This window comes from Equus przewalskii, chromosome 17, assembly GCF_037783145.1.
Source record: "Equus przewalskii isolate Varuska chromosome 17, EquPr2, whole genome shotgun sequence".
In the NCBI taxonomy this organism is placed as follows: domain Eukaryota; kingdom Metazoa; phylum Chordata; class Mammalia; order Perissodactyla; family Equidae; genus Equus; species Equus przewalskii.
In genome coordinates, this window is record NC_091847.1 from 23,973,463 (window position 1) to 23,996,141 (window position 22,679).

The 22,679-nt window shown below is 36.4% G+C and overlaps 1 protein-coding gene across 3 annotated transcripts in view; it reads right to left on the minus strand.

The window, feature by feature from the left end:
- Nucleotides 1–22,679, minus strand: part of LRP1B (LDL receptor related protein 1B) — a 1,824,802-nt gene that overhangs the window by 918,286 nt on the left and 883,837 nt on the right. The window lies entirely within an intron of this gene.

Genomic DNA, 22,679 nt, shown 5'->3' on the forward strand with positions numbered 1-22,679 from the left:
AAAGAAGTTTTCTGAGTTAGTGGAATTCACTATTATTCATCTCAATATAATTAATTTTCTTTTATTGTGCTGCACTGTCTTTATTGTGTGGGTGCGTCCTTATTTTCTTAGCTAATGCCATATTGTTAGGCATTTATGATGTTTCCAATTTTTCGTTATTGGAAACAATGTTGCAAGCAATCCACCGGAAGATACTGCTTTGCCCACATCTCTTGGGTGACCTCCTAAAGCCAATCTGCAGCCTCCTTATGCCTGGCTACTTGGTCTCTGACCTCTGCCAAGGCCAGCCCACCCACCCTTGGAAGGAGACCAGTGCATGCTTAAAAACTCTGATTGTGTCCATATCCAGACAGGCTCTCTGGGGAATCATGGAAGTGGTTACTGGTCCCGCCTTCCTGATGGTGCCCATATCATTTTAAAGCCTGAGGTTTTGATCTTACACTTGTACACGTAAGAAGTTACCATTGGGGGAAACTGGGTGAAGGGTACTGTACTTTTTTGTAACTTCTTATAAATCTATAATCATGTCTTTGCAACTTCCTGTAAATCTATAATCATTTCAAATACAAAGTTATAAAAAAAACCCAAAAACCTGAGGCAGGTCTGATGGTGAACTATTTGACCCCAGTCTCAGGAGCTAACTTTGTTTTTTTTTCAGGTGGGGTTTAAAAGTTTTTTTTTTCAATTATTTTATTGACGTTAGATTGGTTTATAACATTGTGTAATTTCAGATCTACATTATTATACATCAGTTTTTGTATAGATTGCATCGTGCTCACCACCAATAGCCTAATTTTTATCCATTACCATACAGATGTGGCCTTTTACCCCTTTTGACCACCCCCTACACCCCTTCCCCTCTGGTAACCACTAATCTGTTCTCTTTATCTAATGTGTTTACCTTCCACATATGAGTGAAATAATACAGTGTTTGTCTTTCTCCGTCTGGCTTATTTCCTTAACATGATATCCTCAAGGTCCATCTATGTTGTTGCAAATGGGACGATTTTGGTTTTTTTTTTAAGGCTGACCAGTATTCCATTTTATATATAGTCCACATCTTCTTTTTTTATTCATTGAGTTCATAATAGTTTACATCATTGTGAAATTTCAGTTGTACATTATTTCTTGTCTGTCACCACACAAGTGCTCCCCTTCATGCCCTGTGCCCACCCCCGACCCCCTTCCCCTGGTAAACACGGAACTGTTCTCTTTGTCTATGTATTCCACATCTTCTTTATCTATTCATCCATTCATGGGCACTGGGTTGCTTCTACATCTTGGCTATTGTGAATAATGCTGCAATGAACACTGGGGTGCATAAATCGCTTTGGATTGTTAATTTCATGTTCTTTGGATAAATACCCACTAGTGGGATAGCTGGATCATATGGTATTTCTATTTCTAATTTTTTAAGAAATCTCTACACTATTTTCCATAGTGGCCGCACCAGTTTGCATTCCCACCAGGAGTGTATGAGGGTTCCTTTTTCTCCACATTGTCTCCACCATTTGCTATGTTTTGTCTTGGCAATTATAGCCATTCTGACAGGTGTAAAGTGATATCTCACCCTAGTTTTGACTTGCATTTTCCTAATAATTAGTGATGTTGAACAACTTTTCATGTGCCTGTTGACCATCTGTATATCTTTATTGGAAAAGTGTCTATTATATATTCTGCCCATTTTTTGATTGGGTTGTTTGTTTTTTTGTTGTTGAGTTGTATGAGTTATTTATATACTTTGGAAATTAACTCTTTCTTGGATATAAGATTTGCAGATATTTTCTCCCAGTTGGTGGCATCTTTTCATTTTGTTCATGGTCCTTTGCCTTGCAGCAGCTTTTTAGTCTGATGTAGTCCCATTTATTTTTTCTTCATTTTCTCTTGCCTGAGTAGACATGGCATTTGAAAAGATGCTGCTAAGACCAATGTCAAAGAGAGTACTGCCTATATTTTCTTCTATGAGTTTTGTGATTTCAGGTCTTACACTCAAGTCTTTAATCCATTTTGAGTTAACTTTTGTGTATGGTGCAAGATAATGTTCTACTTTCATTCTTTTGCATGTGGCTGTCCAGTTTTCCCAAAATCAGTAGTTGAAGAGGCTTTCCTTTCTCCACTATATGTTCTTGGCTTCTTTGTCAAAGATTAGCTGTCTGTAGACGTATGATTTTATTTCTGGGCTTTCAATACTGTTCTGTTGATCTGTGTGTCTGTTTTTCTTCCAGTACTGTATTTTTTTTTCCCCTAAAATCAGCCTATGAATTTAGATGTAGGCTGAGTCTGAAGTTCAAGATTTTTCTTTTCTTTTTTTTAAGATTGGCACCTGAGCTAACATCTGTTGACAATCTTTTGTTTTTCTTCTTCTCCCCAAAGCCCCCCAGTACATAGTTGTTAGTTGTATATTCTAGTTGTAGGTCCTTCTGGTTCTGATATGTGGGATACTGCCTCAGCAAGGCTTGATGAGTAGTACTAGCTCTGTGCCCAGGATCCGAACTGGTGAAACCCTGGGCTGCCGAAGCAGAGTGTGTGAACTCAACCACTCAGCCACGGTGCTGGCCTCTGCTGGTACTGTTTTGATTACTATAGCTTTGTAGTATATTTTGAAGTTTGGTTGTGATACCTCTAGCTTCATTCTTTTTTCTCAGGATTGCTTTGGCTATTTGAGGTCTTTAGTTGTTCCATACAAATTTTAGGATTCTTTGTTCTATTTCTGTGGAGAATGTCATTGGGATTCTGATTGGGATTGCATTCAATCTGTAGATTGCTTTAGGCAATATGGACATATTAACTATGTTTATCCTTCCAATCCATGAGCATGAACTATCTTTCCATTTCTTTATGTCTTCTTGCATTTTTTTCAATAGTGTCTTATAGTTTTCATTGTCTTTCACCTCCTTGGTTAAATTTATTCCTAGATATTTTATTCTTTTTGTTGCAATTGTAAATGGGATTATATTCTTGAGTTCTCTTTCTGTTAGTTCATTATTAGTGTGTAGAAATGTAACTGATTTTTGTAAGTTGATTTTGTACACTGCAACATTCCTGTAGATGTTGATTATTTCTAATAGTTTTCTGGTGGATTCTTTAGGGTATTCTATATATAGGATCATGTCATCCAAAAGAGCAAGAGTTGCACTTTTTCCTTTGCAATTTGGATAACTTTTATTTCTTTTCCTTGCCTAATTGCTCTGGCCAAAACCTCCAGTATTATGTTGAATAGAAGTGGTAAGAGTGGGTACCATTATCATCTCTGAGGGAGGGATGGCTTTCAGTTTTTCACTGTTAAATATGATGTTAACTATGGGTTTTTCATATATGGCCTTTATTATGTTGAGGTACTTTCCTTCTATACCTATTTATTTAGAGTTTTTATCATAAATGGACGTTGGACCTTGTCAAATGCTTTCTCAGCATCTATTGAGATCATGTGGCTTTTATTTCTCATTTTGTTAATATGGTGCATCACATTGATTGATTTGCAAATGTTGAATCATCCCTGCATCCCTGGTGTAAATCCCACTTGATCATAGTGTATGATCCTTTTAATGTGTTGCTGTATTTGACTTGCCAAAATTTTGTTGAGGGTTTTTGCATTCATGTTCATCAGCGATATTGGCCTATAATTTTCCTTCTTTGTGTTCTCCTTGTCTGATTTTGATATCAAGGTAATGTTGGCCTGATAGAATAAGTTAGGAAACATTCCATTTTCTTCAATTTTTGGAATAACTTGAGAAGGATAGTGTTAAATCTTTGAATGTTGGGTAGAATTCTCCAGAGAAGCCATCTGGTCCTGGACTTTTGTTTTTTGGGAGATTTTCGATTACTGTTTCAATCTCTTTACTTGTGATTGGTCTATTTAGATTCTCTATTTCTTCTTGATTCAGTTTTGGGAGGTGGTATGATTCTAAGAATTTATTCATTTCTTCTAGATTATCCAATTTGTTGGCATGTAGCTTTTCATAGTAGTCTTTTAAAATCCTTTATATTTCTGTGGCATCTGTTGTAATTTCTCCTTTTTAATTTTATTTATTTGAGCCTTCTTTCTTTTTCTTAGTGTGTCTGGCTAATGGTTTGTCAATGTTGTTTATCTTCTGAAAGAACCAGCTCTTAGTTTCATCGATCCTTTCTACTGTGTTTGTTTGTTTTTTGGTTTCAATTCCATTTATTTCTGCTCTAATTTTTATTATTTCCCTCCTATGCTGACTTTGGGCTTTGTTTCTTCGTCTTTTTCTAGTTCTGTTAGGTGTACTTTAAGATTTCTTATTTGAGATTTTTCTTGTTTGTTGATGTCAGACTATATTGCTATAAATTTCCCTCTTAGAATCACTTTTGTTGCATCCTAAGAGTTGGTATGTTGTATTTTCATTTTCATTTGCCTTCAGGTATTTTTTTATTTCTCCTTTGATTTCTTCATTCATCCAATGGTTGTTCAGTAGCATGTTGCTTAGTCTCCAAATATTTGTCACTTCCTTAGGTTTTTTCTTGTAGTTGATTCCTAGTAAGACAGCTTTGTGGTTGGAAAAGATGCTTGATATTATTTCAATCTTCTTAAATTTATTGAGTCTTTCCTTGTTTCCCAACACATGGTCTATCTTTGAGAATTTTCTGTGTGCACTTGAGAAGAATGTGTAGTCTGCTGATTTTGGATGGATTATTCTATATATATCTATTAAGTCCATCTGATCAAGTGTTTCATTTAAATCCACTACTTCCTTGTTGACTTTCTGTCTGGATGATCTATCCATTGTTGTAAGTGGAGTGTTGAGATCCTCTACTATTATTCTGTTGCTGTTAATGTCTCCCTTTAGGTCTGTTAATAGTTGCTTTATATTCTTTGGCATTCCTGTGTTAGGAGCCATATATATTCATTAGGGTTATGTCCTCTTGGTGGAATGTCCCTTTTATCATTGTATACTTCCCCTCTCTGTCTCTCATTGTCTTTTTTATCTTGAAGTCTGCTTTGTCTGATATAAGTATTGGCAACACCTGCTTTCTTATGTTTGCAATTTTCTTGGAGTATCCTCTTCCATCCTTTCACTCTGAGCCTATATTTGTATTTAGAGCTGAGATGTGTTTCCTGGAGGCAGTATATCGTTGGGTCTTGTTTTTTAACCCATCCAGCCATTCTGTCTTTTGATCAGAGAATTCAATCCATTTACATTTAGAATGATTATTGATATATGAAGGCTCAATATTGCCATTTTATCTCTTGTTTTCCAGTTGTTCCAGATTTCCATTGTTTCATTTCCCTTGTATTTCTGACTGCCATTTCAGTTTGGTGGTTTTCTGTGATTTTTTTTCAGTTTTCTCTTTATTTATGATTTGCGGTTCTGCTCTGATTTTTTTGCTTAGTAGTTACTGTGAAGTTTGTATAAAGGATCTCATATATGAGACAGTCCATTTTCTGAGACCCTCTTATCTCCATTAGCCTAAGTAGTTTCCATCTCATTCCTCTTCCCCTTGAGTTATTGTTGCAAATTATTGTTTTGTGTTGTGAGTTTGTGACTAAACTGAAGTGTTTATATTTATTTCTGGTGCTTGCCTTCTCTTTATGTTTTGTTATAATTGTTTGCTAACTTTTTCTGATAGAGAGCTGGAATTTCCTGATTTTTTCTGTCTATTTATCTCCTTGCTGAAAGGTTTATAAACCTTTGCCTTTTTGTTTCAGGTATAAGGGCTTCCTTCATCATTTCTTGTAAGGGAAGGCTAGTAGAAATGAACTTCCTAAGCTTTTGTTTATCTGGGAAAGCTTTTATTTCTCCATCATATCTGAAGGATAGTTTCATTGGATAGTCTTGAGTGAAAGTTTTTGTCTTTCAGTATTTTGAATTTGTCTTTCCATTCTCTCCTAGCCTTTAAGCTTTCTGCTGAGAAATCTGCTGAAAGCCTGATAGGGGTTCATTTGTAGGTTATTTTCTTCTGTCTTGCTGCCCCTAATATTTTTTCTTTGTCATTGACTTCTGCCAGTTTTACTTATATATGCCTTGGAGAAGGTCTTTTTGCATTGATGTAATTAGGAGTTCTATTGGCTTTGTATACTTGTAAATCCAGTTTCTTCCCCAGGTTTGGGAAGTCCTCAGCAATTATCTCTTTGAACAAGCTCTCTGCAACTTTCTACCTCATGTCTCCCTCTGGAATACTTATAATCCTTATGTTGTGTTTCCTAATTGAGTTGGATATTTCTGAAAGAATTTCTTCCTGTTTAAAAAAATGTTGGTTCTCTCTCCTCCTCCACCTGAAGCATTTCCAGATTCCTGTCCTCTAATTCAGTAATTTTGTCCTCCATAATGTCAGCTCTATTTTTTATGTTTTCTAGATTATCTTTTATCTCATTAGTTGTGTTATTCATATGCAGAATTTCTGCAAAGTTTTTCTTAAGGGCTTCAATTTCTTTGGTGAAATGTTCCTTTTGCACATTAATTTTATTCCTGAGCTCATGGACTTGTTTTTCAGAGTTTCCTTGTAACTTGTTGAGTTTCATTATGAGCACTATTTTAAATTCCCTGTCATTTAGATTAAAAATTTCTGTGACTTCAGGAGTGGTTTCTGGAGACTTGTCATTTTCCCTCTTTTCTGAAGTGTTACTGTTGTTTTTCATGGTGTCTGATGGATTGATCCTTTGCTGGCACAATTGTGGTAGTATCAGGTCACAGATTTAACCTGTCACCACTGAGGAGAAGCAGGAGCTGTGTTTCTGATCCCACCCTGTCTGCTGAATGTTGCTCAGGTATGGTTGCTCTGCGTTTGTGCAGGCTGGCTGCAGCTGCTTTGTGGGAGGTTCTTGTGGTGGTGGGACTTCTCTGCTCAGCAGGGAGGTTGCACAGGCATGGGCCAGCACTGTGCTTACTGGTGGTTTGTCTAAGCTGCTGTGCTTCGTGGGCAGGGCATCATTGGAGTATTGAGCTGAGGCCACTGGGTGGGAAGTGTTGCCACTGTTGGGCCACTGCAACACAGTGGGCACTCCTGCAGGCTGGGCTGCCCCTCCAAAGGTATTCACGAATGTGTAGTGATGCCCCTACCTCCTCTTACAGTCATGTCAGCCACTGTGCTTGGCATGCAGGACTGCTTCATGGGGGCTGAGCTGTGGGCACTCAGTAGGGAGTGTTCCCACTGGAAAGGCCACTACAACACAGTGGGAGCTCCCACAGGCCAGGTTACTCTTCCAAAGGCATTTACATGCTGGCTAGGCTTCCCTCACCGCCTGTTATAGTTGCACTGGTCTCTGTGCTTGGTGGGCGGGCTTCATTGCAGGGGCTGAGCTGCAGTCACTCTGTCAGAAGTGTTCCCACTGGCAGGGCCACTATAGCGCAGTGGGCACTCCTGTAGACCAGCTTACCCCTCCTAAGGCATTCGCATGCAGACTGGGCTGCTCCCACTTTCTCTTAGAGTCATGCCAGCTGCTGTGTGGGGCTCTGCAACCTTGCTCACTGCTGCTTCCCAGGGATTCAGTCCACCCACCTTTAAATGTACAGCTGTGTGGGTGTCTCTGGCACCCTGTTGTGCTGTGTGGGTAGCCTTTGTTGGTTAAGGAATGTCTGTTTAGTTGTAATTTAGAGGGGGAGAGTCAAAGGGAATTGCTCACTCCACCATGTTGCCGATGTCACTCTTAAAATAATTAATTTTAATGAAATGCATTTAACATTATTTTTTAAATCATGCAATATTAGGTCATATGATAAATGGAATCTGATATATGAAATACTTCTATGAAAACATAATTCTTTAAAAAACCAGGCTTGGCTTAAAAAAATATTTTCTTTGTTAAGCAGCTTTGAATTTACGTATTATCAGTCTGCTTATCCTATTCAGCTACTTGTCTTTGAATAACAAGAGCACATACAGATCCAAAGAATAAGGAGATCTAAAGAAGGCAAAGTTTTTAGCAGCTAATCCTATTTTCTAGAAATTTCCTTATGTTAAATCATCTAAATCTATGTCTGTCTCATTTATTGGGAAGTTACTAAAGATCTCTAAAATATCTTTCCCTATGGAACAAACTAGGGATTTCTCTTTAAATTTAGCATCCTTCAAAATCAAAAAACAAGCTTGGTAGCTACACAGTTTCAATAATTGCCTTGTTGAGGCAAGCATCACTCTTAGTGGTGTTATTGATGCAGCTTTCACTGCCATCTTTTTCATCATCATCATCATTATCACTTCCATTACCATCCTTATCTAGTATTCACAGGGCTTTGATAAAGAACCTCAAAATATCCATCAGGAAGGACACGATTTTACTCTCAAGTAGTTTGCATTCCACAGTAAATATTCCCATGACATTAAATCCATACATCTTTCTTCCATTCTCACTCCAAGTATCTGTTTTGCTTGTTCCAGTTCTTTTTGTTAACAGAAAATTCATTATGTTCAGATAGCCATTCCCCATATGCCCTCCACCACCACCAAAGCCCACATGACTCCAAGGAAAGTGAACCCACTTCCAGATCTTGGGGTGGACTCTGACTAATATAAATCCAAATAGTATGTGATATTTCCCCAGCAACTGATATTGCTGCAGGTATGAGAAAGCAACCTTATTTAGCCCATTCAGACTTAAGTAACGGATTTACAATCTATATTTAGGGGTCAGGTTGCTTTTTATTTCCTGCTGCATGAGAATAAGTAAGCAATTTTCCTCAGTTGCTGCTGGCAGCGACCTTATAACTATGGGGAAAAGGAATTAGGATGTAGCTGTGGATGGCAGAGCAGAGATATGGAAGGGATATGGATCTCTGATGATGTCATTGAGGCATCACTTCAGCCAAGCATGGTTCCAGCCTACCTTGTTCTTTGTTGGGCTTTCCCTTAAGTGAGAAAATAAACTAAATTATTGTTTAAGCCAGTTGGAGTTAGGATTTCCGTTAGTGTCAAAAGTATTCTAAAACATACCATTCTTATTCTATACTTATTTAATATACTATACTATTTCAAATGCCTTCTCTTTCTCTTACCTCTAGTGTTGCCGCCACCAATAATCCATTTTGTCCTTTGCTTTCAGACTGATTTTACGCAAATATTACATTTATTCAGTGTATCCTCCAAAACAAAAAAAGGATAATTAATAACCAAGTGCGAACCAAATAAAATCCAAGACACCTAGTCTGGAAAACAAGAAGTTCTATGGGCTGGGAGTAGTAGTGAGATCTCTAGAAGCACAAATGGAAGAAGAACAATGATTCTGATGTCCTAAAAGTGTTTCTTACAGTGTTTCTAGCCGTTCCAGAGAAGAGGGTGCTTAGGTTCTAGGAATCTTGCACTAGGTATTTAGAGAAATTTCCCCAATGTAGAGATGGCTATTATTTACTCAATGGCCAGGATATAATCAACTTGTTTGTCTGATTATCTGTTTGCTAGGCAAACTTTTAATACATGATTTGGATTCATGAATGACTCAAGAGGAAAGATGAATGTAATGAAAATGATTTATTCAAGGTAAAATGAAAAGCTTGAATTCTGAGCATTCAGGAGAGTGTAAAAAACCTTGGAAAAAGATGAATGCATTCAATTTCAAATACTTTTTAGAAGCAAAGGCTTTGACATGTTAACTTGTTCCACGTTTAATTTGTTAGTAACCAAAAGGGAAGAAAATAAACAAAATCAGATAGTGATTACAGTGGCAGAGACAGTCACCTGTCAACCAGAAACTCGTGCCCCTCTCTTTCTAAAATGTGGAGTGGTTGACAACTTCCCAGCAAGACACCATATTTTCTAACCTCCTTGCTCCCAATGTGACCAAGTGACTAGATGTTGCTGGAGTTTTAAAAAAGCAGATGTGCTGTTTCTCTGGTCAAAAATCAGAATATTCTGAGGTCCTAAAGGATATAGAAACCACAAGACGAAATAAGCCTTCATATTTAAATCATCACGTGGAGAAAAGCTGCTTGATTACTAGGAACACATGGACTGGACTCTAACTTGCGCAGTAAAACGAAGAACAAATTCCTATTGTGCTATCCACTGAAATTTATAGCAGTGAGTGTTACCATCACACATTCAGAAGTTGGTAGCACAAGTACAGAATCACCTTTGTAAAAGCCTAAAATATATAACATTGGCTTAATGGTAAGGTGGCAGCAGCCAGATAACTATTGCTCAAGACTAAAAATAATCAAAGTTAAAAATATTTGATAAAAAATGTCATTTGCAATATCTTGGAAAATATCTTGGAAGGAAGGACAAATGCTTATTGAGACTGTGGATTTCAGGAAAGAAGTTTAAAAGTGTGACACTAGTAGTTGTTTTAGTTACTACATGCTTACTTTGGCAAGATATTACCCCCCAAAATGAGTGTAGGTTAGAATTGGCTGGTTAATAGCAAAAAATGAAAGAGTATAGAACAAGTCCCAAATTGGAGCCTCCCAGATTTGGGAAAGCCAATTGCTTCCAGGACCTGAATAGTCAGAATAAATACTGAAAATCGCTTTGAGCAACAAAAGCCAATTAAGATTTCTCAATTAAATAGAGGAATTTAGCCTTCAGACAAAAAGTGTTTGCTTCCCACTGAAGCATTGTTTCAGGCCTCAACGTGACCACCAATATCTTGAAAGAGAAAACCAAGAGAGTGAGGTGGAAAGAAATAAATTGGGTTTGGTAATTATTTCTAGAATATAACTTTGAGTGTGGTTATTGGTATACAGAAGTAATGGGAAGCAAAGAAATCAAAATTCTTTTAATTTTCAAGGGAATTTATAACTGCAAAAAGCCATGAGCCTAGCTGACAAAATCTTTTGTCTCTTCAAACCTTAAAATGACTTTAAAGCAACAAGAAACAGTTTGTGAAATAGAGAGAGCCCCCGGGGAGGATATTCCCCATGGTCAGCTTCAGAATAAACGCTGAGCACAATAGAGTAGAAAGAACCTACCAGCAGAAATAGAGGTAAAGGAGATCCATGGACAAAGGGTAATATTGCAGGGAAAGAACAAGCATCTAGACAAGTGACTTCCAAACTGCCAGGGAGGAAGGTCTGTACTTTGCCCATCTGGCAGGATTTCATTATTGCTCTGTACCAATGAGTACTGTGTGCCTGCAGTCTTCCATTTTCTAAATGGGCAATTTTTGTTATTCTATCCCTGGTCCATGAATTTACACAAGGTATGGAGGGGACAGTGGGGCAGATATCTTGTCTTTTGGTTCATGGTTTGCTGTACAAAAAGGAACCACAAAAGGACATGATGGAGAAGACTGCACATCACCTGGAGATCAGCTACTTTGACATAAATGTAGTATATTCTATTTATGGAAAGAAGAATGCATATAAATATTTGGGTAGCCAGAAGAGAAAGCTGTGGTAGAAATGTAAAAAAGGTATTCATTGTAATTCAAAGTATTCATTGAAAATGCATGCTCCCACTTCCATAGTATGATGCTGTCATGGGCAGGCAACTGCCTTGCCAGGTGCTACCTTTCCCTGATCCCCTTGCATCCAACTGTGCCTACACATCTTCAACATCTTTCCCCTTCCACTAGTTGAGAACATAATACTCCAAGGCCCTATGAGATTCTAGAGCCAAAAAATGGAAGGAATCTTGATCCCAGAATAATCACATGGAGGAAGCTGTCTATTCACCTGAAACATGCTTAGTGGATTCATAAATGAGTGAGAAATATAGTTTTGAAGTTTATAAAAGGAACTCCATTACACTAATAAATACAGTTGTTATAAGGGGATTATTCCATTGATATTCATTCAAACCTTAGTGTGTACTCTGTGAAAATTATAATTGTTTTATGCAGTCATTTTAATTAATAAACAAATTAAATTGCACGTATACATTTGAAATATCTTTCTAAATTAAATTCATACTAAGTTATTTAAAAAACAAAACAGGGTGTTTTTGCTTTCATAAAAAAATGAATCAGATATCTTATCAATTTGAAGCCTTTTTTTTCTTTTAAAGATTTTATTTTTCCTTTTTCTCCCCAGAGCACCCTGGTACATAGTTGCATATCTTTTTAGTTGTGGGTCATTCTAGTTGTGGCATGTGGGATGCCACCTCAGCATGGCCTATTGAGTGGTGCCATGTCCCTGCCCAGGATCCAAACTGGTGAAACCCTGGGCCGCCGAAGCAGAGCATGCAAACTTAACCAGTCGGTCCTGGGGCCGGCCCCTTGAAGGCTTTTTGATCATTGTTGAGTTCCAAACACTTCATACAGATCTGATTGAATTTATGAGGTGAATTAATCACCTTAGGTATACCTTCAAATTAGTTAGATTTCTAATTCTAAATTCCATTTTGAGGCCTAGGCTGAAGGCTTCCAGAAAGCAGAAACATTTTCTTCTTTATGCAGCTTTTTAATCTCATTTTATGTCACTCTAAACCAGATTAGGAAGTAAATATAGGGATTTGCTAAATAGTTTGGTTGTTGATGATGTTACCATAACTATATTCTATCATTATGAAGAAGAACAATGGCAAAAATTGTTTGTGTTGTTTTTCCCAAAAAGCTTTAAATTATTTTAGGATGTCATTGGAGTACAATTTATCTGCAGTTAGTTGTTTACCTAAGCACAATTTTTTTACTCTACACTTTTACCAATTTTACTGAGAAATAATTGACATACATCACTGTATAAGTTTAAAGCATACAACATGATATTTAATTTACACATATTATGAAATGATTACCACAATACATTCATCTAACATGCATTTCCTCATATAAATACAATAAAAAGAAAGGAAAAAAAGGAAAAGAATTCTTGCTGTGGTGAGAACTCTTAGGATTAACTCTCCTAACAACTTTCCTATATATCACACAGCAGTGATACCTATCGTTACCATGTTGTACCTTATATCCCAAGTACTTATTTATCCTATAACTGGAAGTTTGTACCTTTTGGCCACCTTCCTCCAACTCCCCCTCTCCCCACCTTCTGCCTCTGGTAACCACAAGTATGATCTCTTTTTCTATGAGGTTTTTCTTTTTTCCCCAGATTCCACAAATAAGTGAGATCATAAAGTATTTGTTTTTCTCTGTTTGACTTATTTCAATAGCATAATGCCTTCAAAGTCCATCTACGGTGTTGCAAATGGTAGGATTTCCTCATTTTTTAATGACTGAATAATATTCTATTGTATATATATCACAACTTTATCCATTCATCCATGGATGGACACTCGGATTGTTTCCATGTCTTGGCTATCATAAATAAAGATATAATTAACATAGGGGTGCAGATGTCTTTTTGAGTTAATGTTTTCATTTCCTTGGAATATATTCCCAGAAGTGGAATTGTTGAATCACACAGTAGTTCTATTTTTAGTTTTTTGAGGATCCTCCATACTGTTTTCTGTAGTGGCTGTACCAATTCGCAATCCCATCAGCAGTGTACGAGGGTTCCCTTCTCTCGAACATCCTTGCCAATACTTGTTTTATCTTGGCTTTTGGATTATGGCCATTTTAACAGGTATGAAGTGATCTCATTATGGTTTTAATTTGTACTTCCCTGATGACTAGTGATGTTGAGCATCTTTTCATGTACCTGTTGGCCTTTTGTATATCTTCTTTGGATGAATGTCTATTCAGGTCCTTTGTCCATTTGTAAACTGGGTTATTTGGTTCTTTGCTATTGAGTGGCATGAGGTTTTTAATATTTTTGGGTATTAACCTTCCACCAGATGTGTGGTTTGCAAATATTTTTTCCCATTCCATAAGGTATTTGTTCACTTTGTTGATGGTTTCTTTTGGTATGCAGAAGCTTTTTAGTTTGATGTAGTCCCACTTGTTTATTTTTTACATGTTACTTGTACTTTAGGTGTCACATCCAAAAATTCATTACCAAGACCCAAGTGGAGGAGTTTTATTCCTATGTTTTCTTCTAGGAGTCTATGGTTTCAGATCTTACAATTAAGTCTTTAATCCATTTTGAGTTAATTTTTGTGAATGGTGTAAGTTAGAGGTCCATTTTATTCTTTTACACATGAATATCTAATTATTCCAGTACCATTTATAGAAAAGACTGACTTTTCTCCATTGAATAGTCTTGGCTCCCTTGTCAAATATTGGTTGACCATACATGCTTGAGCTTATTTCTGGGCTCTCAACTCTGCTCCATTGGTCTATTTGTCAGTTTTTATGTCAGTAGCATACTGTTTTGATGACTATAGCTTTATAGTATAGCTATACTATAAATCAGGAAGTGTGATGCTTCCTGTCTAAGCACCACTTTTATGTGCTTACAAAGACAATTATATCACTAAGACCAAAAGAAGACCAAATACTCTCAACATTTGCCTTTTCCCTCTACATGACTGAAAACAAAACTTTTGAATAAAAACCACTTGACACTGGAAAACATCCACCTTGACCCTAATGCCAGATATTTCTCCAAAGTCAAACCACTAAGAATCTGGCTCAAGGGAAAACATCAATTTTGGTTCAATATCCTGCAAGGCTCAGCAGTCAAGCAGAACAAAACATAACTCAGCATAAAAGCTGCTTGTTGCTTTTTATTTCTCATTCTTTTTTTTTTTTTTGGTTGAATATAATTATATGGCCTATGGTAATATCCTGAATTTATGTTGTGTATGAAAGAGTGGTAATGTACAAGGGGAATGGTGTCAAGTACTTATTTTATTGCTTTTAATTTTTGTTCTTTCCTTTGTGGTGTTCACAAACCAAGATTCTCTCAGTTCTTAGAAAATAACATTTTGAACCTGACCCATTATTTTCCTGAGAAATTTCAGATAAATTACTGCTTAGTATTTTGTTTGTTGTTTAGAATTTTTTTGTACACTACAATAACTGTATCTTCTGATTATCATGTTTGATATTTGATACATAACTGTTGTACTCCAAGTTCCATGAGAGAATAGATCATATCATTATCTTTGATGCCCTGATCATACCTCAGTGATACAGGAAAGTTGTCTACACATTTTCAAAAGCAGTACCACTGGCTTGTACCTACTGTCCGCTTTCATAGGACTTTATGTAGGAAACAATTAGAAGTAATTTTAAACTACTTGAAAATATAAAATTATTCTTTTCTAATAATGGCACAGATTCTTCCAGTATGTTAACTATTCTCTGGCAGAGAGTAAAAAAGCTTTCGTGCCACTTGAGAATTATTTTATAAGTGAAACAATAATTTACTTAATATTACCCCAGTGGTTTAGAAATATTCGCATAGCTTCTGCAAGTGTTGAAGAATCTGATAGAATAAAAGCTCTCGTCAGTTTCTTAAATTGTGTCTTTAAAGATAAAAATAGGGATACTATGAATGTTATCCAGAGTGCCCCCACTGCAACATCTTCTCAGTATTGGATAAAATGTTACAGAAAAAAAAATCCCCTGTCATTTGCCTTCAAAAGAGATAAGAAAAATATTCCTCAGAATGAGTTTCAAAGACCTTGGCAAAAAGGAAATGGAGGTGATCTCCTAGAAGAGGGAATGAAAGGTTGGAACAAAATACTTGTCCATAATCCAAACAGATTTAGCTAAGCAAAAAGGGACCCCTCAGTGCCTGGGAAGAACAACGAAAAGACAAAAGACTATATATGAGAAAGGAGTATCATCTGATAGTGGTTATAGTAGATGATGTTGGTTCATAATCCATTTTTCTTTCTTCCATGTTGGCTTGGTCCCAAATTTACTCCTATGTATCTCTGCCTTTCATATGTCAATGATAAAAATTATCTAGTGTTTTCTCATTTAGGTGGCATGTACCCCAGTTATGATCAAGAAGACATGAGAGAATGTCTGCTTTGGGTGCTCTTCCACACTCAAGGAAGAAAAAATATTGTTTTTTAACTGAATATTGTGTTTCTATATGGGATCCCTTGAACTTCAGTAGCCATCTAATGACCACAGGGGAATTAGCCTGAGAAGTATATACTAAAGATAACATTACAGAACAAAGAGGTAGAAAGAAGCCACGTCCTTAACAAAACTGTTGAGCCACTAAAATAACCAACCTAGGAACTGTCCTATATCTAGATTTTTAAGTAAAATCATAAATTCCTTTGTAATTTAAGCTATGCACAATTGTTTTTCTGTTGGTCTATATATTTGAGTGGACAGCTTTAATCAGAGTGAGAATTCAGAGAAGAAATCTCTTTTACAGGGAATGATGGGAAGGTTGGGAAGACATTGAGCATAACTACTAGAAATAGAATTGTGAACTCAGTAATGGAGAGATAAGCTTAACAAACTTACAGAGTGAACAAGAAAGAGAGGAGAGAATAGAAAAGAGCAAAGAGAGATGTAGAATGATTTGCATTATTTTGACTTTATGAATGATATGAGTCAAGAACACAGTGGGAATTGAATCAATTTGGGTTAAGTTTCCAGTAAAGCCTGTGCTAAACATAAACCACTTCAAATTTCTCTGCCATATCCCCAGGCTAATCACAATATAATAGAAAAATCATTTGTAACTGAACGAGACAGTAATTAAAGGTAATGCCATACATGAACGGCCACTTGAGGAAAGATCTGGAGAGGAAATTTTGGAGAGGTTAAACCTAGACAAAATTAATTAATGAGAAGAATTTGAGTCATATATAAGACAGCTAATATGGATTTATACCATTGAGAGAGACTTTCAACAACTTCAGTCAAAATAGTGCAAACTATGAAACACACACTTGCATATCCATGTCGTCTTGCCTATTTCACATCAGCAACTCCTGAAGAACTTTGGATTGAAAAGTGGCAAGTGATAACTCTTCTGAAGCGCTTAGTAAATTGGTCTAAAATAGATGCCTATTGCTTAGATAATTTTCTATGAACGTAAATGCGATCCAGGAGTGTTAGACTCATCTAGAGAAGGTAGTAGTGTTGTAAAATAGAGAATAATCATGTAAATCTTTAGATAGATTATGGATAGAAAAAAAGATGGAAATATAGCTAATGTTTTAACAATATCTACTTGAATTTATTGCTACAGATAAGAAAACACATTGGCAAAATTTTTGGAATAATTAGTACAAATTTATAAGACTAGGGATGTTGTCATTATACTGCATGAATCACTCAGTGAGTGTAAAGAGAAGTGGGCAAATAACTTCCTTGGCACTCTCCTTCATATAGGTGAATTCAAAGGTCAGCCCACCTGAGTACTGTTCCTGTGTGCAGGACCAAGATTGTTTCAAAGATACACTAGTAACCCAAAACATAATTTTAGGAGTTAGTTTCGTTCATTGGCATTTTTTTTCTTCTTTTTTTTTTTTTAAGAAACTAAGTTCAAGATGCCCAAGAGGGAAATTATAGCAGATCAATACACAAATTCAGGAGAACGATTATTGAAAATATTGGAATTTCTCAATTTTTCTGAGTTTTCTACTAACGAAAATGAATATTCAAGAAGATTCCGAGGAAGATTAAGTTTCCATATCTTCAAGAAACATTTCTCTCCCTGAACAATGGGGAGGTGCATCTGATTGTGTGAACCTGTCACATGCCTATACTGAGATGGTGAAGGAGGCTAGAAGATATATCTATATGAGTAGTTTTTTTGTGAGTGTGTGTAGAGGGTAGTTCCTGGTTAAAAAGTCAGGACTTACAATTTGCAACCCATCAAAATGTGAACATGAATTTCAAAAGATTAGGGGCAGTCATGAATTGCAGATGACCATGCAACCCTCCAAGATTGATACTTCCATGAGGAGAAAAAGAGTGCATAGGGGCATGTCTTTAGATGCTTCCTAACGTTCAAATCAATAGCAACTTCAGAACCATCTGAATCCTCAAAGCAGTAGGTAGTGGTTGTGGAGGTGCAATACTGTAGGTTTAATTTGCCCACGGTGTAGTCCGAGGGGTTTATTGGTTAAAGGTCTACAACAATTCTACTCATGTAAGTGAACAGTCAATACAGGCTCTGAGTTGGAAGTTGGGCTGGCTCTACGAGCCACCTCACAGAATTGAGAAACCTGATATCTACCCCAAGGATCTCCTTGTTACAGAACCCCTATCGTGAGCATAGGCAAACCTGCTTCATTTTCTAGCTTCCCACATTCACATAGCATCTAGATTAGAATTTCATTAGTAAGTCTTGCTCTTTGATGGCTGTTAACTTTAATTCTATCTTTAATTTCTCAGCCATGAATAATTTCATCAACAATGGGGATCCAGGTGGGTGATGGGAAAGGGTTTATAAACTATTAAATACTGTCCATCGCTCCCGTGTGAATTCAGCTTCCTCGACTTGAGCTTCATGTCTCCGTCTCCTGGCAGATGGTTTGCTCTTGTAGAGAACAAAGGCAACACATTTTTCCTTCATTACTGACATGGAATCACAGATTCACAAATAAAACCTATGTATCACGCTGCCATTCACTCTCTACAAGGCGAAAGTTTATCCTACAAAGAAAAAGAGTATAAGTGGAAAATATTCATTTTCTGCTGTTTCACATGACATGGGAGATTTCTCCCTCCCTAAATTTAGTCATCTCACACAGCTTTATAGAGTTTAGGTTCTGTATATGGTACCCCAAGTCCAAAAAATATATTTTTCCCAAATTTTCAATTCCAACTGCAGTACCATCACTAAAATATCTTTTAATTTTATTCTGTTTTTCTAATAATTATCATGCTTAGGATTAATTGATTTCCTCTTTTGCAATATCATTGCCAGAATTTGACGTTCATGGTGAAATGAATTCTTGTCTCAAATTTAGTGTGATGATTTTAATTTAATATGAAGCTCAGGACCATACCTTAGAACCAAGATTGTAAACTAGCTCCACTCCTGTCCTCAGTGACAACTCTCTTGAGACCCAAATACTACATGGTTTATTACTGAAACAACGCCATATTCAAAAACACAGTTCAATTGACAAAGGTAACTAGGAATGGATTTCATTCTTCACCTTTGTATTTTGAAGGACCTTGAAGGTAATCCAAATACATCTTTCACAAAATCAATTATTAAAATGTTTCCTCTGCTACTTTTTTTTCCTATACCTTCAGTTGCTCTGTACTTTTCTCCTTCAACATCCTATACGTATTTTTTCTTTGTTCCCAGGCTATACCACTTTTTTTTTCTCATTTACCCTCCTCTTTATTATATAATAGATTTAGTCTATATGATATAAACCATTTTAGGAAGGTTTGTAGTAGAAAGAGAATGGGGCTGGAGATGAAAAGATCATCTTTAAGAGTGTTGGGGCTCAGGGCAGACCACCCCAAAATATTCCACAATAGCATATTCATTTTTTGAATGGAAGTTATTTGAGAAGCAAAAAGTGCATTCACCCCTCCTGTCTCTGTTCTCCCTGAAATCAGGAAATAAGTCTCCCATGGGAAAGGAGCTCTCCCTGCATCCTTATTGCCAGAGCTGGGGATTCAGGGCCAAGAAGCCTGCATAAACAAACCTTGCTAACTTACTACTTCAAACCCAAACTCTGCTTAAGTTCCTCACTAATAATGCACCTCAAGTCTAAGTTTCTTTGTCCTGTCAATTCTTCACATATTTATTTTTTCTGTGTGTAAAAGATGTATATATACTAACTGCTTTGTTTACTCTCAGAGCATCATTTCTTTATGGTCTCCGATACATATGTATTAAACTGGGTTTTTCTCCTGTTAATCTGGCCTTGTGTCAATTTTACTATTAGCCTAGCCATGAGAACACAAGGAGAGAAGAAAGGAGATTCCCGCCCCCCCGATTTTATCCCCCCACCCCCAAGAATAGGATGGGATATTGGTCTCAGCAGTCTACTCATAATGGTATCATAAGAGCTGGAAATATTAGTAGTTATTTTTGAGGCAACGTGAAATAGAGAACTTCACATATTCTACAACTCAGAAAGTGTGGAAGTACTTTATATGTTTGACCTTAGTTAATCCTCACAACAGCCCTTTAGGGTAAGAATCATCATTACTCACATTTTTAAGATGAAAAAACAAAGGAACAAAGAGGCATCCAACATCACACAGCTGGTAACTGGTGCAGCCAGGATTTGATCCCAAGGAGAATGACTCCAGCACCAAGTTCTTACCCATTAAACAAGCAGAGCCCTAATAACCACGGCCAGAAATGCTATTTTTGATGTTGGTTGAACTATGGTCTTATGCTACCTTTCAATTCTACTGACTCTATCAAAATAATTTTGGAAATTTCTTCAAGGAACCGTTGAAAAAAGTTGCTAAACTTTGACAGGAAGAAGAAACTCTCAAGAAGCATCTCCAGAAAATTAGCCTGAATTAAAAGTCCACTAAAAAAACAAGAGCATGCATAAGTAATGTTTATAAACAATCTCTTCCTGCCAGATTTGGATTGAAGCCTGGTTCAAGTCATATTGAGAGAAAATTAGTAATCTATGTTCAACCCACGGAGAATTAAAAAAAAAATTAAACTAAAAAAAGACAATACTGTAATAGTTATTAGATAAGAAGGGAATAGGAGATTGAGAAAAGTGACATTAAAAGCATAGCCGAGTAAAAGATATTTTTTCAATGCAGCCTTTGAGGAGGTAAGGCAAACTCCCTCCATTTCCATACCTGTTAAGGTCAAGCTCAAAGAGTTGGGTCAGACTTTAAATACATTCTGATGTTTTCTGAATTGAAATTATTACAGACAGAGCCAAAGAATATCACCCCATACAATTAGAAAAAGGTAGGAGAAATTTCACCGGTGGCACATTTCCCTTTTAGTAGGTCATGCAGAGCTGTTCTAGTCTCAACTATTCAAATTACTCTCCAGCAGGCCCCAAAGTAGAAGTTAAAGGAAAAACCTACTGTTCCTTCCCTAGATATCAGCACATAAATCCTAGCCAAATTTATGATATTAAAAGTAAAATGTATTTGAAAGCGTTCTATTACAAACACATATTTATAAAAGAGCAGAGCTTTTCCCTCTCTGATTTCTGACTCATGATTGAAAACCTGTGCTAGAGAGACAGGGCAAACTCAAACAAAAAATTCCGCAGAACCTATTGTGATAAATGATACATGACAAAATTACATTTAAACAGTCACTGGGCCCAAAGGAATCCAGCAGAGAATAAGTGCAAACAATGTGGGGGTTTTCTATTTCTAATTCCTTTGACAAAAATGACAAAACATGGTTCTTTCATGTAATGACAGGGAGAAATAGGAAGTTTGAGAACATAAAATATGTTGCTGCTCAGAAAGGGAGATGGTGTTCACATATATTGCATTCCTGATTGGCAGTTTTATTCGAAAAGGGTCTCTGGATCTTTGTTTGTAAGAAGGGGGAAAGGATAACAGTGGTATAATGAGGGGAGAAACACAATAGCTTCACCTCTTAACATTTTTCACAGATAAGACTGTCTAAAGGCTAATTTGATATTCAGTTAGCATATCCAGGGAAAAACATGCAAGCAAATATATTCCTAAACAGAATGCCAAAAGAGTGTTGTTAGCACATTTGTAAATTTCCAGTTCTTTCTTACTACGCTTACCCAACAACCCAAACAAATCAGTTTAAATACAACTTCTTTTACTAATGTCTTTTGAAGCATCACTGCAGTCAGATTGAGTCAAGTAACCATCTGCTGCAAATACAAATAGAGCCACATTCAAGAATTATATTACACAGCCTTGCTAGCAAAGTTCTTACGTGCAAGCTGTTCTTGTCAAAATCAGAACCATTGTGATGATGCATCTTAATATTCAATCAGACTTTAAGTAAAGAGTGACAAAAGTCCACATATGGATGACAGCTGTTTCTTCAGTAAATATTTTCCCATTTATTGAATGGATGCTTATGGCGGTTTAGGATATGTTCCATCAGACAGTTCAGCCTGAACTGCCTGGGGACGATTAAAACAATAAGAAGATAAAATTTCAGTTTTCAAATCTTTGCTACAACTTATATCTGAAAAAAACAACAGCTCCTTCAGTTAAAGTTGTACACTATATCATTAATTTGAAAGTATCCTTGACCAATACCGACTGGTGAAAGAACTGAATTTATAGGACTCTCTACATTTTTTTTTTGCCCCTCCCCTTCTAATAATATCATAACATTTATAAAATTAAAACATAAATTCCTTAATTGATTTTCTAATCACATGAAAAAAGTTGATGAGAATTTAAACATTTTTGACTATATTTTGACAAATTGTGACATACTAAAAAAGATTAATGAGCCTATTAGCCAAAAGAAGATCAGATAAGGCCTCTTTTTACCCAATAAAGTAGCTTGCAAACTTGGAAAGTCAGAAAAAGGGAAGATGGATTTTTATGAAGAATTCAGTAACTCCATAACAATACAGTGTTTACATATCAGTAGTCAGAGAAAAAGTTGTCTCAACTAACAAAGATGACAATGTTTTAGTAGTACCCTTGAACATGTATTATACCCCTTTTATAAATCCTAAATGTTCTGTTGGACATAAGTTTGTTAATAGTATATCTTTCAAGTAGCATTTTTGAAGTTTGCTAACTACAAGATCCACTGCTAAGTAATTTAGTCTCCTTTCTCTAACCTAAAACGATCTTGAGTTTCTTCTCTGGTGACCCCAAAGCAATTCCTGGGAGCATGGCAGGTTGTTTGTGTCTTAGGTTAGGCCTGCAATATTGATGTGTTGAGGAATTGGTCTTCCCCAGGTTCTGCATGGTAAATTACAACCTTTTTTCTTTCCTGCAATGCAGTTGTTAAAATCAACATTTAACAAAAAAAGTTGAGACCATAATCTTATATTCTACAATTCTCATCAGACACTGGTATATATATACATATTTTTTATGGAAACTATTTCAGATCAGA